The sequence below is a fragment of the Pleurodeles waltl genome, chromosome 11, assembly GCF_031143425.1.
Source record: "Pleurodeles waltl isolate 20211129_DDA chromosome 11, aPleWal1.hap1.20221129, whole genome shotgun sequence".
NCBI classification, from domain to species: domain Eukaryota; kingdom Metazoa; phylum Chordata; class Amphibia; order Caudata; family Salamandridae; genus Pleurodeles; species Pleurodeles waltl.
In genome coordinates, this window is record NC_090450.1 from 858422868 (window position 1) to 858440192 (window position 17325).

General features: G+C 49.6%; 1 long non-coding RNA gene across 1 annotated transcript in view; it reads left to right on the forward strand.

The window, feature by feature from the left end:
• The window catches only part of LOC138265112 (uncharacterized), a 55850-nt gene that overhangs the window by 25050 nt on the left and 13475 nt on the right, over positions 1-17325 (forward strand). Inside the window, exon 2 of the long non-coding RNA XR_011199306.1 lies at positions 6604-6751. This is a non-coding gene — a long non-coding RNA (uncharacterized lncRNA). The remainder of the gene's footprint in view (positions 1-6603; positions 6752-17325) is intronic.

The window sequence follows — 17325 nt, forward strand, 5'->3', positions numbered from 1 at the left end:
GCTGGTGCCTAGCTTTGTAACTGGTAGTGCACGGCCTAGTGCATAGAGCTGATCCCTGTGTGTTATGTACGCCAACGGTAGTGTTGTTGCTGGCATTGACCAAGTGTTTCCTCTGTCTCTCCCCCCCTTCTTGTTTTGTCACCCTGTCCTTGAGTGCATTAGCATCTTCTGGCGGTGGAGCGGAGGCACCGGCGACCGAGGGAGCTGCATCCCACATGGGCTTGGAGGCTGAATCCACTGATGGGGAGGGCACCAGTGGGATGGAGGGGAGGGGAGCACCATGACGGAGACAGGAGGGAACACTACCGACAGCGACCCCTCCTTCGATGGAAGCTCCCTGGCGGTGGCGGACACCTCTGTGCCCACCCCAACAACAGGTACAGCCGCCACCCCTTATGAGCACCACCCTCCCAGCAGCCCCTCAGTGTGTTTCCCATGCCCGCTCACCAAGGAGGATGGGCATCTCCTTCGCCCCAGGCACCCCAGGCCCTGCCCCAGTCAGCCCTGCTGCCATCAGTGAGGAGGCTATTGACCTCCTGAGATCCCTCATTGTTGGGCAGTCAACCATACTGAATGCCATCCAGGGTGTCACAGGGCATTTGCAACACACAAATGCATACCTGGAGGACCTTCACTCTGGCGAGGTGGCCCAACAGAGAGCATTCAAGGCTCTTGCCTCCGCACTGATTGCAGCCATTGTCCCTGTCTCCAGCCTGCCCCCTCCAACTTCCTCTACACAGCCCTAATCCACCCAACCCCAACCTATCACAAGCACACCTTCAGACCAGCAATCACCCAAATCAACACACAGAAGTAGATCAGGCAAACACAAGCACTACACTTCATCTCACGGGCACTCACACAAGCACCATCCCCATGCAGACACACCAACATCCACTGCCTCCACTGTGTCCCCATCCTCCTCCTCATCCACCCCCTCCCAGTATCATCTCCACTCAGACCTGCATGCATTACATCCTCATCCACTACCTCCATCACCAGCACGCCTATCACTACACACCCCTCACTGGCAGTCACCACCCCCACATCCATGCACACATCCCCTGTGATCCCTCCTCCCAAAGTACACAAATGCAAGTACACACCCACCCAACAGCCATCCACCTCACAACAGCATCCAGCTCATGCACCTGCACCCAAACATAGCAGACTGACACCTCCTACAACCGCTCCCTCTTCCCCCACTCCCAAACCTTCACCCTTTTCCCGCCCCAGTGTCCCTAAGAAGCTTTTCCTCGCCAACATTGACCTCTTCCCTACTCCCCCCATCCTTTACTTCGGTCCAGGGTGGCCAGAACCCAGCCCAGCACCTCAGCCACCCAGTCCATGACCGCTGTGGTTTCTGCAGCTGTGAAAGGCTTCAAGGAGGCACCTGTCAGCCCAGCTAGTGTGCCACCAACACCTGCCAAGGCGAAGAAGGGTCTGCCACCTGGCAAGGGCAAGAAGGGGACAACATCCAGCAAGGGGAAGGAGGCACAAGCAACCAGCAAGACCAAGTCAAATACTCCAGCTGGCAGAAGCAAGGAGGCACCACCATCTGCCAAGGGCGAGAAGGGGCACAGAACACCAGCCATGGCACTTCAGCCATCCGAGGCTGCAGTTGAGGGCCTGGAGGCTACCGCCAGTATCGCAACCTGCGCCGTGGCCAGCACTGCCACCTGCACCGTAGGCAGCACCACCACCTGCACCGCCACAAGCAGCACCGCTGCCAGCAGCAGCGGCCCCAGTGGGCAGCCGTCCGAAGCTGCTGGTGAAGGCCTGGAGGTTACCACCACCGCCACTGCCAGCACCGCCAACTGCAATTCACTGAGCAGCCGTCACCGCTGGAGAGCAGTGTGTAATGGTGACTACATGGGCTGCAGTGCGTCCTGGCCCCTGCAAAAGCTGTTGTTTTGACACCCAGGTGAGAGACTGTGACCTTGCACTCCAAATCATCTGTTAGGTAAAGATGATGGCATAGAACCCAAACCTTTGCCCAAGATATTTATTTGTTGTGTGTTCAATTCAATGTTCGTTAAGTTGAGAATTGCAATCTCATCTTTGGTTCTCAAGTCAGGGTGAATCATTTCTGATTGCGAGTGGTGGACCTCGTGGTCATCCCTTCTCTTTCCCTTGTTGAGTCTATGGGGGTGATTCTCACCCTGGCGGGCGGCGGAGGCCGCCCGCCAGAGTTCCCCCCTCCAAAATACCGCTCCGCGGTCGTGAGACCGCGGAGGGTATTCTGGCTTTTGCACTGGGCTGGCGGGCGGCCGCCAAAAGGCCGGCCGCCAGCCCAGTGCAAAGAGCCTTCCCACGAGGACCCCGGCTCAGAATTGAGCCGGCGGAGTGGGAAGGTGCGACGGGTGCAGTGGCACCCGTCGCGTATTTCAGTGTCTGCAAAGCAGACACTGAAATACAAAGTGGGCCCTCTTACGGGGGCCCCTGCAGTGCCCATGCCATTGGCATGGGCACTGCAGGGGCCCCCAGGGGCCCCATGACAACCCATACCGCCATCCTGTTCCTGGCGGGAGAACCGCCAGGAACAGGATGGCGGTATGGGCTGTCAGAATCCCCATGGCGGCACAGCGAGCTGCGCCACCATGGGGGATTCTGAAGGGCAGCGGAAAACCGGCGGGAGACCGCCGGTTTTCCGCATTTGACCACGGCAAAACCGCCGCGGTCAGAATGCCCTGCGGGGCACCCCCAGCCTGTTGGCGGTGCTCCCGCCAACCCTGGCCCGCCGGGGTCAGAATGACCCCCTATATGTTTTTCTCTTGCATCTTCTGATGGGTTTGTGTGGGGTTCTTCCCTCCTGCAATTGAGTATTTGACCCTTTCTGTATCTTTCTAATTCTAATAAAAAAGGTGATTTGTGGCTGGTAGGAATCGTGGATTGTCGTGTTGGAATGCTGGTGTCACTTTCACTAATACTATATGTACTCGAGAGGTCTGTCTCGCTCGTGGAGTAAGTAGAGGTTGCACCTTCATTGGGTAAATGGGAAGGAGCATTTTGTCTATCGAGTTTAATGTTGTCAAATTTACGCGAGTAGGTGAAAACCCTCCCATTCTTGTAATCCCCATCATCTCTTTTAAGTTTGCGTATTTTTTTATCCTTAATGTATTCTTGATGTTTGAGTAGCACTTCTCTAAGTATCTTGTAGTTTTTGTCTTTAGCCTCAGGTAAGTTAATATCTTTAATTTCCTTTTCCAGAGACAGAATGTCCTCAATAAGTTTGTCTCTTTTGGCACGTGCATCTCTGATTAATATGTCCATCATGCCAAAGGATGAGGTAACTAAAAGGTGCGCCCACTCCTTTAAGAGTTCTGGACTCAAGTCCTCAAATGAGGGGAGTAGAATCACACGTAGACCCCCTAGGAATTTGTTTGTTATCTATATATTTTTGTAAAATGATGTAATCCCACCACCTCGATAACTCTTGTTTTTTTAAACATTCTAGTTTTACAAATTTCATTTTTAGACCCTCTTGTTTGGTGGGCAAGGTGTGGGTAGTTGGATGGCTAGTGCCAGTTTGAAAAATGTCCTCAAGTAGCGCATCCCTATTGTCATCAAATGTGTCCATGTTGTGTGAGGGAACAATATGTAAACACAAAACAACAATTTCCGCCCATTGGCACTATATCCTTCCCCATCGTATGATGTACCCCTTACGGGTTGATTCTTTTTACTTCTATGTCCTGGACGGACATTCCCGGCTTTTTAATCTCTGAGCCGCTTTTGCCGGGATTTCACGAGTAATAGCCCTTGTTACATTCCGACCCATTGCCGTAATGTCGATTGACATTTGTGTCAGTAGGACTATTTTTCAAGGGTATTCTAATCGGGTTTTCCCCTCACTGTTATGACTCATTTGGCACTGTTTTCGGGCCAACACAACAGTATACCTTTGTTTCCTTACTTTGGCATCTTTTTCTGTGTTTGTTTGCTCCACTCTAGGCTTATCATGGCCTGTGTTGCTAATTTCTCCTAAGATTGACTCTACTTGGAGATCCACGACAACCAATTGTTAGAGAATCATATACTACTATCTATTTATACATGTTTGCATAGCGTAAGGTAGTTATTTCTTACGATAATCTTGTGCACTGCTTACTATTAAACTCTCGAATCATGCTTTCACATTTCAAATTACTCTAATCTCCATTTTTGTTTCTGCATGTACCTACATAACCTGCATATTCACCCTCACTCCATTTCTCGGTTCTTCTATATGCTCTGATTGCCTTTCAAGTTCTCACTTGTGTTACTTCACCCCTGGGTTACCTGCTCGTCCCTACGTTCAAATTCGTATTTCATTTGCTGATTACGGAGTTATTATGCACTCCTCTTGTCACATATATACACACCTGCGTTGCGCATCCCTCACTCTAGTTCGCGTCATCACTTTTGTCACACTTGCATTATTTGTCTGACCGTTTCCCCCCCCCTTTTATAATAATGGATTTGGATGTTGGATTTCTTATTGTACATCATCTATTTGTAGAAATTGTTCATCTATTTTCACAGCCTTGACAAAGTCTTGAAGACGAAAAACGTGTTGGCTGTTTTGCTGTACGGACTTTTATTTGCATGTGGTCATCTGATTGTAACTCTGACCACTCATTTTCATCTGGCTGTTTTGCTGTATGGACTTATTGTACCCGTAGTCATTTGATGGAATCTCTGACTACTTACCTGCATTTATAATAAATATCCAACATCACGATTCTTGCCGGACGTCTACTTCATTCCTGGAACACCACCTTGAGCTACTACACGGGTGTGCCCTGGCCGTTGTGTGTTCGTCGTATAGGCAACCACTCACTCTTCCAGGGTGTGGCCCTTTGACACCTAGGGTGGCAGGTGTTTGGCTAGCCTGGCACCCATTACTATTTGGTTTTCATAAAAGACTGTTTTTTGATGAACACTTGATAAACCTTGGTTGATGTGCGAGCGACTTCTGGCATTCTCCACCCCCTTTCGCTGAACTTTAGGATATGAAACATGTTCTAAGTTGAAATGAGTTATATGTGGCACTGCAGAGTATTATGCTTGGATATGTATTAACTCTGACATAGATACTAGAGCTCATATTACTATTATCAGATGGATGGAGCCACTGACATAATATATTAAATACTTACAGGGCTGCTTGTACACTCATGCATGCAGCTAGATAGTAGGTATGTTTTCAGTAGTATTGGAGCAATATGTTCCACAATGTTAGGTACTCCTGTACTCACTATAGTTACTTGAACATCTGGTGGGACTCTCATAGACCTACTGATACAGTCATAGAGATATGTAGCTAAATAGTAACACAACCTATTCATCTATCCACACATGTACTACTTTAAACATAGTTGAGGCCTACAGCTGGAGACTGTAAGTGTGCACTTTTATTGTAATTTTAGTGGTCAAAGTTCACTCCTCGGCCTGAAGGCAGGGCACAGACCACAGAGCTTTATATTTAAAAGATAAAATGTTCTTCTAAGTGTCACTGAGTTGGAAATGCGGTTACAGAGACTTACACTCACTTATATATGCACTTTCTAACTGATACTGCAACTCACATAGCTAATAACAACAAGATAGAGCCACTGACAGATCCAGTCATACAGTGACAGAGCTGCTTATACAGGCATTCACACGGCCAGGTGCCTCTTATTTTCCAAATAGTATTGAAGCCAGTTGCACACAGTTACATACCAGTGTGGGCAGCGTATTTACTTAAACATCTGTTTAACCTATAAAAGCACTTATACACTCACTCAGAAATGTAGCCAGGTACTGCCACAACCTACTCACATATACACATAACTATTCCTTTAAACATAACTTATAAGCGTACTACTGCAGATTGTAAGTGTGAATCTTTACTGTCACCTGAACTTGCTATTAAAACAGCTGCTTCTCAATCATTAGCCCTCATTTTGGTACAGAAAGTTGAGTACTCAGCTAGGGTGTAGCTAGGAAATACTGCATGGTGCTTTGTGGTTAAACCATGAAACATCTCCTTCTAAGTTTCAGCAAGTTAGACATTCACTTGCAGACTCTTCTGCTCAAGTATATATGCAATTTCTCACCCATGCTATAACTGATATACCTATTACCAAATGATAGAGCTAATGGCACATCCAGTCAGACTGTAAGAGGGATCTTTATACATTCATGCACACACCCACACAGCAGTTATGTTTCCAGCAGTATTTGAGTCAGTTGTACACTGAGTTGGATATGCTTGTAGTTACCATATGTACTTAAACATCTGGTGAGCTACTCATTGAGGTACTAATACAGTCAGTTAGATATGTACCTAAGTACTGACATAATCTACAATCCTATTTAGAGAAGTAGTCCTTTAAAATCAGCTCAGGCCTACTACTACAGAGCATGAGTGTGCACTTGTAGCTTGAGTTGCCATTATAAGTCAATTTCCTAATCCTTAAAGTCTACTTTTACTACAAAGAACTCACCACTCCCATAGACAATCACTAACAGGTATGTAGTTGGCAGTGTACACACTGAGACAACTAAATATTATTTCTAGTATGTAAAATAGTACTATTTTCTGAAGAGCTAAATACATTTTTGTTTGATTTTCAGAAATCCACTGGTACCGAAAAATTTAATATTACAATGCTTAATAAGAGACAAAGAAGAAAGAAATGGAGAAAAGAATACTACCTAATTCAAACTGACTCTAAAAAGAAAAATAAGGTGGAAAGTGTGGACAAGAAAAAAAGAACAGCTGGTGAGAGCACTAAAGGCTTTCTAAAAAAAAAAATATGTTGAAAATTGCAAACTGTAAAACATTTTTCAAATGACAAGAGGAGTTGTAAATCAAATGATAAAGAGGAAGAACTACATGCGGACAAAAGTAAGACATGTATTAAGGAGAGGAAGGAGTTGACAGATGAAGATGAGTCCAAAAAGAGAAGTGCTATAATTAAGCAAAAGCAACTTATTAAGAGTATAGTGGACAAAGTATTGTCTTGAAAAGGAAACTTTCTATCCTAATATTGAACAAAAGACACTAGACAAAACAGTAGTGTGCATAAGGATAAGAACATTAAGGTAAAGGCTTTTAACAAAACTATTTTTGTAAAGGTTTTAAAAGTGAATGGATGCACACATCTAGCACAGAACATTTTTTAATGAAGAGAGCTACTTACAAGAGAACTCATTAGTGCATGCAGTTGACACAAGTGGCCATTGCTATGAAGTGAAGGATGGCACTCTCATAGAAAAAGAACAGATAGTTCCTAGGAAAGTAGAACAAGTGATAGCTGAGGAAGTAAAATGTAGGCGAAAACAAGGTTTTGTGTACAAGTGGAAGTGTAGCAATATTTGTACTGTCTGTCAGGAATCAATTGATAAACTGACAATTTTGCCAAGGAGAATCTTCATGTAGAAGACTCAAGCAGAAAAGTAAGATGCTTCAAGAATTAGATCCATGCAAAGTTAGAAAATATACTAACTTGCATGGTCATTCATTGGAATGTCTTACAAAGAAAGTATGCAAAAGCACTTTTCACTACTTTAGAATGTTAGCTGTGCATCATTCAAAAATGTTCAATCTAGTTAGGAGACTTTATTAAGTGAAAAGTAAAAAGTCCAGCTTTCTATTTAGGGTATAATATTAGGATTTTTTTTAATGGAACTCTTCTACGTGGTAGTGTGGCTGAGTTTGGAAAAGTTTCTGAATATATTCAGTAATGTATATTTGGGCCTAATGAAGATAATAGTGAAAATGAGGAGGATGTTTTGAGAGCTGTGGAAGAAGTGGATACACAGATAAATAATTACAAAGGAGATGGAAATGTTCAATACACTAAGGCCCTCATTACAACCCTGGCGGTCAGTGTTAAAGCGGCAGTAATACCGCCAACAGGCTGGCGGTTTAAAAAAATGGAATCATGACCGCGGCGGAAACCGGCAACACATACAGCCACTTTAACACTCCAACCGCCACGGCGGTAGCAACAAACACCGTGATGGTAACCGCCAACAGCCAGGCGGAAGACAATGTACCGCTCACCCCATTACAGCCCCCCCATCCACCAGCTTTTCCGGGGCGGTACCAATGATATCAAAAGCACAGTGGAAACAGTACTTTGAAGGGAATCCACTCACCTCTCGACACTCAAGGAAGAACCAGGACGCCATGGAGCCCGAGCTGCATGTCTTCCCCATGATAGTGTTTCTGCTCATATACAAGGATTACCAATGGTGGCGACGATGACCATGGTGAGTACTGCACCTAACACACAGGGGAGGGGGAGGAAAAAGAGAGTGACACACACGTAACACGCAACACTCCATCCTCACCCTCACCCCAACACCATACACACAAACACATGCAACAACATTGCATATACACCCCGTAACCCTCAGGAATAACGCAAGGACAAAAGGAATTGAGCCAAATGAGTGTTATATTAGAAATAGTTAGAAATACGTTAATAATTCAAAAACAGTATTTACAAAATATACAATATTGACAAAAGGCAGGACAATGTCCACTGAAAATGTCTGTGGCCCACTGGGCCAAAACACAAAGGCTAAGCCCACACTTGACTCCTGCCACAATATGGAGAGTACACTGCAGGGGCATCAGGTCAAAAACACACAGGCACCTCAGGGGGATGGGGAAAGGGGGGCACCTCAGCCAGAAGATGGCACAACGCCACTGCTCCTGGAGGGAGTGCAAAGCCACAGTCTCTCAAGTCTCTCAAGTGGATGGTTTGCCCACTGCTTGGTCCTGGGGAGTGCAAAGCCACAGTCTCTCAAGTGGGTGGTTTGCCCACTGCTTGGTCCTGGGGAGTGCAAGGCCACAGTCTCTCAAGTGGGTGGTTTGCCCACTGCTTGGTCCTGGGGAGTGCAAGGACACAGTCTCTCAAGTGGGTGGTTTGCCCACTGCTTGGTCCTGGGTAGTGCAAGGCCACAGTCTCTCAAGTGTGTGGTTTGCCCACTGCTTGGTCCTGGGGAGTGCAAAGCCACAGTCTCTCAAGTGGGTGGTTTGCCCACTGCTTGGTCCTGGGGAGTGCAAGGCCACAGTCTCTCAAGTGGGTGCCAGATTTCCACTGGTTCTGGAGGGGGCTTGGTGCCCAGTATGCTTCATCCTGCCAAGGATAGGGTGAGTGGATGCCTTCTTCCACTGGTTCTGGAGGGGGCTTGATGCCCAGAGATGCAGCACATGGGGTGTGCCAGGTCACAGTCACTCACCTAGGTGTCAGATCCACACGATCTTCTTTGGGCAGGATGCATGACACACCATGGATGCATGACTACAGTCCATCCGCCGATGGGGACGGCTGTACAATGGTTGCAGTGCTGGTGCAAGTGGCGGTGCTGCCAGTGGAGGGGGAAGGCTCCAGCCCTTCCCCTGCAGCCTCGGATGGATGCCCACTGGGGCTGCTGATGCTGTTGGTGGTACTGCTTATGGCGGTGTTTGCGAAGGTGCAGGTGGCGGTGCTGGCTGCGGTGGTGGCCGCGGTGCAGGTGGCAGTGCTGTCAGTGGAGGGGGGAGGCTCCAGCCCTTCCCCTGCAGCCTCGGACTCCTGTCCACTGGGGCTGCTGGTGGAGGTGCTGCTTGCAGTGGTCCTTGCGACAGTGCAGGTGGCGCTGCAGGCCGCGGTTCAGCTGGCGGTGGTGGCCGCAGTGCATGTGGCGGTGCTGCCAGTGGAGGCAGGAGGCTCCAGCCCTTCCCCTGCAGCCTCGGATGGCTGAAGTGCCCTGGCTGGTGTTCTATGCCCCTTCCTGCCCTTGGCAGATGTGTTGCCTCCTTGCTTCTGCCAGCTGGATACTTTGCCTTTGCCTTGCTGGCTGGTTGTTCCTCTTTCTCCTTGCTGAATGCTCTCCCCTTTTTGCCCTTTACTGGTGGCGGAACCTTCTTGTCCTTGGCAGGTGTTGGTGGCACACTGGCTGGGCTGACGGGTGCCTCCTTAGAGACTCTCAGAGCTCCAGAAATCACAGCGGACGTGGACTTGGTGGCTGAGGTGCTGGGCTGAATTCTGGCCACCCTAGCCTGAGGTGAAGGATGTGGGGGAGGGAATAGGTCAATGCTGGCGAGGAAAAGCTTCTTAGGGACACTGCGGTGGGAAGAGGGTGAAGGTTTTGGAGTGGAGGAAGACGGAGTTGTAGGAGGTGTCTGTATGCTGTTGTGAGGTGGATGGCTCTTGGGTGGGTGTGTATTTGCGTTTGTGTACTTTGGGAGGAGGGGTCACAGACACAGTGGGAGAGGACACAAGGGAAGTGTGCATGGATGTGGGGGTGGTGACTGCCAGTGAGGGACGTGTAGTGATAGGTGTGCTGGTGATGGAGGTAGTGGATGAGGATGTGGTGCATGCAGGTGTGAGTGGAGACGCTACTGGGAGGGAGGTGGACGACAAGGAGGAGGGCGACACAGTGGAGGCAGTGGATGTTGGAGTGTCTGCTTCTGGATGGTGCTTGTGTGAGTGCCTATAGGATGATGTGTGGTGCTTGTGTTTGCCTGAGCAACTTCTGTGTGGTGATTTGGGTGAATGCTGGTCTGAAGGTGTGCTTGATATAGGTTGAGTTTGAGGGGATTGGGACTGGGTAGAGGAAGTTGGAGGGGGATGCTGCAGACAGTGGCAATGGCTGCCATCAGTGCTGAGGCCAGAGCCTGAAATGCTTTCTGTTGGGCCACCACACCAGAGTGAATGCCCTCCAGGTATGCATTTGTTTGTTGAAAATGCCTCTCGACACCCTGGATGTCATTCAGAATGGTTGACTGCCTAACAGTGAGGGATCTCAGGAGGTCAATAGCCTTCTCACTGAGGGCAGCAGGGCTGACTGGGACAGGGCCTGAGGTGCCTGGGCGAAGGAGATGCCCACCCTCCTGGGTGGGCGGGCACGGGAAATAAGCTGAAGGGCTGTTGGGAGGGCAGTGTTGGTAGGGGGTGGCAGCAGTACCTGTTGTTGGGGTGGGCACAGAGGTGTCCGCCACTGCCAGGGAGCTTCCATTAGAGGAGGAGTCGCTGTCTGTAATGTCCCCTCCTGTCTCCGTCATGGTGCTCCCCTCGCCCTCTGTCCCACTGGTGCCCTCACCATCGGTGGATTTGGCCTCCAGGCCCATGTGGGATGCAGCTCCCTCCATCGCCGGTACCTCTGCTCCTCCACCAGATGATGCTAATGCACCCAAGGACAGGGTGACAAAACAAAAAGGGGGGAGAGACAGAGGATACACTTGGTCAATGCCAGCAACACCACTACCGTTGGCATACACAACACACAGGGAGCTGCCCTATGCACAAGGCCATGCACTACCAGTTACACAGCTAGTCACCAGCCCATGGGGTACAATGCCTAACGCCATTAGCTGCACACCTGAAACCCACAGGACCCTGCCCAGTAGTAGATGCCCACTAACACTATTTGGGTTGGAGTGCTTCAGAGCCTGCCCAACAAGGGACCTACCCTGCCAGTTCGCCCTGGCCTAGGGGCACCCACAGCCCACATCCACCACCCAGGTAATACCTTAATGCGTGCAAAGTCATGATTCTGAATCTGTACTCGCCCCCTTGTGTCTGCTGTGATTCCTTCAAGCGCCCGTCCAACGCCGGATAGGGCACCACCAGTATGCGGAACATAAGGGGGTCAGGGTACGACGGGCATCCCTTCCTCATTGGGAGGCTTCCTTGCCCAGCGGTGCAGGTCCTCCCACCGTTTGTGGCAGTGGGTGCTCTGCCTGTCAAAGACCCCCAGGTTCCATACCTCCTTGGCGATGGCACGCCAAATACCCTTTTTCTGATGGGCGCGGCCCTTCAAGAAAAAATGCATAGAAAAAAGGGATTAGTAATACCGTCCAGACTGTTACACTCAAGTCCCACAATATCCCTCCCATCCCTTTACACACAGACATTGACAACCATACATGCAGCACCCTACCCAGGACCCATCAGCCCCCCCTTCATGAGGCATACACACACAGCACTCCATACATTCATGGTCCACACATCATGCTCACAGTGTACTCACCTGTTTGTCTGGAGGACCATAGAGTGAAGTATACTGGGGTAGGACCCCATCCACCAGTCTCTCTAACTCCTCCGAAGTGAAGGCGGGGGCCCTTTCCCCAGACACTCGAGCCATTGTCGCTTCCAGACACAGGTCACAGCAGCACTTGCAGCATAGGTCCTCTCCTGTTGAAGGTCAGGTAGCAAGTGATTGAACAGATAGAAAATGGCGGTCACATCCGCGGCGGTGCGTACCGTCACCACCTGCGTTCATCGCCATTGCCTCCTCGAACCCAAAGGGCTCAATGATAACCAATGCGAAGTTGCGCGGTGGACATCGTCCGCCGACCCCAACAGCACACAACACCAGTGGAATTACCTCATTTCCACTTGTCTCTCCTCAGAGGTCAGGCAGCCGCCATTTCAAGGGGGCACAGGCCATGGCACCTTACTTCATCACAGCAGACATTGGCACATCAACTGATTTTCAAATTGACATACTGTTTCTGTAAAGGAAGAAATGCATTTTTATTGCAACATATGTGCAAATATGACCCTCTGCTCACCGTTTTCCACCCTAGAGTTCAATTGCTGAGGATGAATAGGAGATGGAGACAACCCCCTGTATACAGACCCCTTGTGGACCTGGCGACTATGGATGACAGGCACATAATCCTTACCTACAGACTTGATCGGGCCACAATAAAAAGGACTCTGTGCCCAATTGGAGCCAGACCTGATTTCAGCTATCCACCACCCCACAGGTATCCCCCCTCCAGAGCAGGTCCTATCAGTGCTCCATTTCCTGGCAAGTGGTTCCTTCCAAACAACATTGGCCATGGCATCAGGGATATCTCAGCCAATGTTCTGCAATGTGTTGACCAGAGTGTTGTCGGCCCTGCTGAAACACATGCGCAGCTACATCGTATTCCCCCAGGTGGAGGATTTGGCCACAGTGAAGCCTGACGTTTATGCCCTGGGACATATCCCCAACATAATTGGTTGCATTGATTGTACACATGTAGCATTTGTCCCCCCCACTGGAGAAATGAACAAGTATTCAGGAATAGAAAAAGCTATCACTCTCTGAATGTGCAGACGGTGTGGTTGGCGGACCAGTACATCTCCCGTGTGAATGCCAAGTATCCTGGCTCTGTGCATGACGCCTTTAACTGAAGGAATAGCAGCATCCCATATGTGATGGCTCAACTCCAGAGGCACCGGGTGTGGCTAATAGGTGAGCCCAAGGTCCCCACCCAGTATATGTTGGTGTATGTGGTTGTCCCTAAGGGTGAGTGTGTGGCTAACAGGTATCCCTCGATATTTGCAGGTGACTCTGGTTACCCCAACCTCTCATGGCTACTGACCCGAGTGAGGAATGCCAGGACAAGGTCAGAGGAACATTACAATGAGGCACATGGGCGAACAAGGAGGATAATTGAGAGAACCTTCAGCCTCCTGAAGGCCAGGTTCCGGTGCCTCCATCTGATTGGTTGATACCTGTACTACTCACCCAAGAAGGTGTGCCAGATCATCGTTGCATGTTGCATGTTGCACAACCTGGCTTTGAGACGGCAGGTGCCTTTTCTGCAGGAGGATGAGCCTGGAGATCGTCTTGTGGCAGCGGTTTAGGCAGCCTGTGGACAGGGAGGAAGAAGAGGCTTGGGATGAAGATGTGGACAACAGAAGTTCTCTCATACAGCAGTACTTCCAGTGACACACAGGTAAGACACTGAAACTTCACTTTAAATTGCAGTTTTGTGTTGGACATTGGACATGGCAGCATGATTTCCCTACGTCTATGGCCACTTAATGTACCCTTTGGCATCTCTATTTTCAGATCTCTGTGCCCCACTCTGGCTCCTGGTGTGTTTACTGCTGCCCACTACAGGTCATACTAATGTATATATAAATGTACATATGAATTGCAATGTTTACAGATTGTTTAACTAATACATATTTTAATCAATTGACGGACTCCAGACTTGTGTTTGTTCCAAGGGTGCTTATTTAAGTGCTAAGAGGTTGAGGTGGATGTGCAATGGGCTGGAGTGATGGTGGGGGAATGTCCAGTTAGAGTCCAGTCTCATTGTATCACAGGTGCATTGTCCAAGTGGGCATAGGAATGGGAGTAATGGCAGTTCAAGGTGGACAGGGTAACAGAGAGGGACAGAAGGGTGACAATCAGGAGAGTCCTATTTCCTGGCGGGGGTCTTGGCAATGTTCTCTGGCTTCTGCCTGGATCGCAAGGACCGTTTGCGGGGTGGTTCTCCTTCTGCAGGGGGGGTGGGGTGCTGGTGGCCTGTTGTTCCAGTAGCGGGGCCTCCTGTCGACTATCGTCAGCGGAGGTGAAGGGTTGTTCTTTGGTGTGGCTAGTGTCAGGGGCCCGTTAGTGTGCCACTGCCTCCCTCATGGTGTTGGCCATGTCAGCCAGCACCCCTACAATGGTGACCAAGATGGTGTGGATCTGTTTGAGGTCCTCACTGATCCCCAGGTACTGTCCCTCCTGCAGCCGCTGGGTCTCCTGCAACTTGGCCAGTATCTGGCCCAAGTTCTCCTGGGAATGGTGGTATGCTCCCAGGATCCTTGCAAGTGCCTCGTGGAGAGTGGGTTCCCTGGGCCTGTCCTCCCCCTGTCGCACAGCAGTCCTCCCAGCTTCCCTGTTGTCCTGTGCCTCTGTCCTTTGAACCGTGTGCCCACTGCCACTGACCCCAGGTCCCTGATTGTCTTGGGTTTGTGGGGTTGCCTGGGGTCCCTGTAGTGGTGGACCCACTACTGATTGACTTGTCCTGGGGACAGTGGTATGGGCCCACTGGGTGTGTGCTTTGCTGGTGTTTCCTCAGGGGGGAGGGTCTGTGGTCTATGGGACTGTGGCAGGATAACCGACTGTCCAGAGGTCCCTGAGGGGCCAGGTTGGTGATCGTGATCCAGGCGTGCAGAGCTGCTATCATCACTGTGTGTCTCTTCTGTGGGAGGACTGGATGTTGGTGGCACCTCCAATAGTTTACTGCGGTTGAAAGACCACTGCGGTGATTCATGGGTCCTGATACTGTGAGCGTATTTCTGTTTGCGTAACGGTGTGGGTTTTTTGTACCGCCATTTTATCACTGACCTTTGGGCTGGTGGTCTTGTGTGAGTGTCTGTATAGTGGTGGATTTCTCTGTGTGGGTCATAATACCCGTAGCGGTATACCGCCGTGGTCACGGTATGCTGACGGAGTCAGCACAGCAGTAGGTGGCATTTACCACCAATGTTATACTAAGGGCCTAAGTTCTGAGAAACCTGAGTATGTATGCATCTGTTGTCACTGTACTCATTACAAAACCAAACTCATAATATAATTCTATTTCCTAAAACTGAAGAAAACAGCAATAATGAGTGGAAGGGATTTGGTGCCTATCTATTTGCAGAATAACAGTTTAATTTAGACACAAAAAAATGAAAGTATTTTTGTAATAAATTAGGTGATTCTATAAAGCCAGCCAGAGCAATTGATACTGATGAGTGTGTACTGTCTTTCATAGAAATGTATGTTGCATGCAGTAATCCAGATGAGAAGAATAACAATACACTACAGAAGCGAGTTGTATGCTTCCAAACACATAGATGTGGCAAGGATTGCCACTAAATACACAGATACACAGAAGTTTTACACAAGGCATCGTTTTGGATTTCCAAGGCCTATCATTTAAAAAAGAAGTTCGATGAGCTTTCTCTCTGCCGTTAGGCACACACTGACAAGAAAATCATCCAAAAAACATATTAGTGGTCATTTTAACATTGGCGGTAATAACCACCTACCGCCGCAGTGACAGCCTCCACCATACCACTGCGGCGGCGACCATCCATCCGCCAGATCATGAGCACTTCCTGACTTCTGCCACAATAAGGGCGGAAATCTGGCAATGTTCATACTGGCGGACGGTGGTGACCTGGCGCTGCTAACTCCGGCTGTTAGAACACCGTCAGCCATACTTTGAGCTGCAATATGGCCTGGCAGTGTTCTGCTGGCGGGGCACTTCTGGGTGTGTCTATGGGAAAATGTGTTTGTACATATGGCCCCATGTCTGGACGAATGTGTATCTGAATGCGTGTATGCCAGTGAATAAGTGAATGCATGTATGCCAGTGTACTTGAATGGGTGTATGTGTGGTGCATGTTGGTTTATGTGTGCGTGTATGTGGGGAGGAGGTGGCAGCTGAGGAGCGCTGTGACTGTAGAGGGGGTGGAGGCGTGATGTGTGTGAGTGTGTGTGTGCACCTATTGAATGCGTGTACTGGAGGTGGTGGGGTATTCGAATCGGGGGGCTAGGGGTGTTTGGATGGAGGTGGGTGGGGGGTGTCAGGTGAGTGTTAGGGTGGTGGGGGAGCCACCTACCGGTTACAGGGAAGGAATTCCCTGTCACCGGTAGGGTCTACCACCATGGTTTTTGTGGCGTTGCTTTTCATCCAGTTGCTGACTGCTCCAAACTGCTCGTGGAAGTTGTGTCTGGCTGTGCTGGGTTTGTTGGATAGGGAGAGGATGAGTTGGGTGTTGTCAGTGTAGGAGACAATGTTGAGTCCGTAGTTTCTGACTATGGCGGCTAGTGGGGTCATGTAGATGTTAAACAGAGTGGGGCTGAGGGAGGATCCCTGAGGAACTCTCCAAGTGGTCGGTGTGGGGTCCGAGAGGAAAGGGGGAAGTGGTACGCGTTGAGTTCTGCCGGAGAGAAAAGATTGGATCCAGTCGAGGGCCTTGTCTCTGATGCTGGCCTCGTGAAGTCTGCGTATTAGGGTGTGGTGGGAGACCATGTCTAAGGCCGCCAAGAGGTCGAGCAGGACGAGGGCCACAGTCTCTCCCTTGTCCAGCAGGGAGCGGATGTCATCCGTTGCGGCCAGGAGGGCTGTTTCAGTGCTGTGTTTTTTTCTGAATCCAGATTGGGAGGTGTCGAAGATGTTGTGGTCTTCGATTAAGGTGGCAAGTTGCCTGTTGATGGCTTTCTCGATGACTTGCACTGGAAAAGGAAGCAGGGAGATGGGCCTGTAGTTCTTGAGGTCGGTGGGGTCTGCCGAAGGTTGCTCGAGAAGAGGGTTGATCTCGGTGTGTTTCCAGTCGTCTGGGAAGGAGGTGGCTGCTAGGGAGCGGTGAATGGTGAGGCGGAGCCTGGAGGTGATGGTTTCAGCGGCTCTGTGTAAGATGTGGTGGGGGCATGGGTTTGTGGGGGCCCTGGAGTGTATGGTCCTCATTGTCTTCAGTGTATCTTCGGTGGTGAGGTGGGTCAGTTGGTGATCTTTGTTTTTTTGTGTCTGGTTCCGGTGGAAGGGGCTCTGCATGTAGGTTGTCCTCGCTGAAGGTGTCATAGATGGTC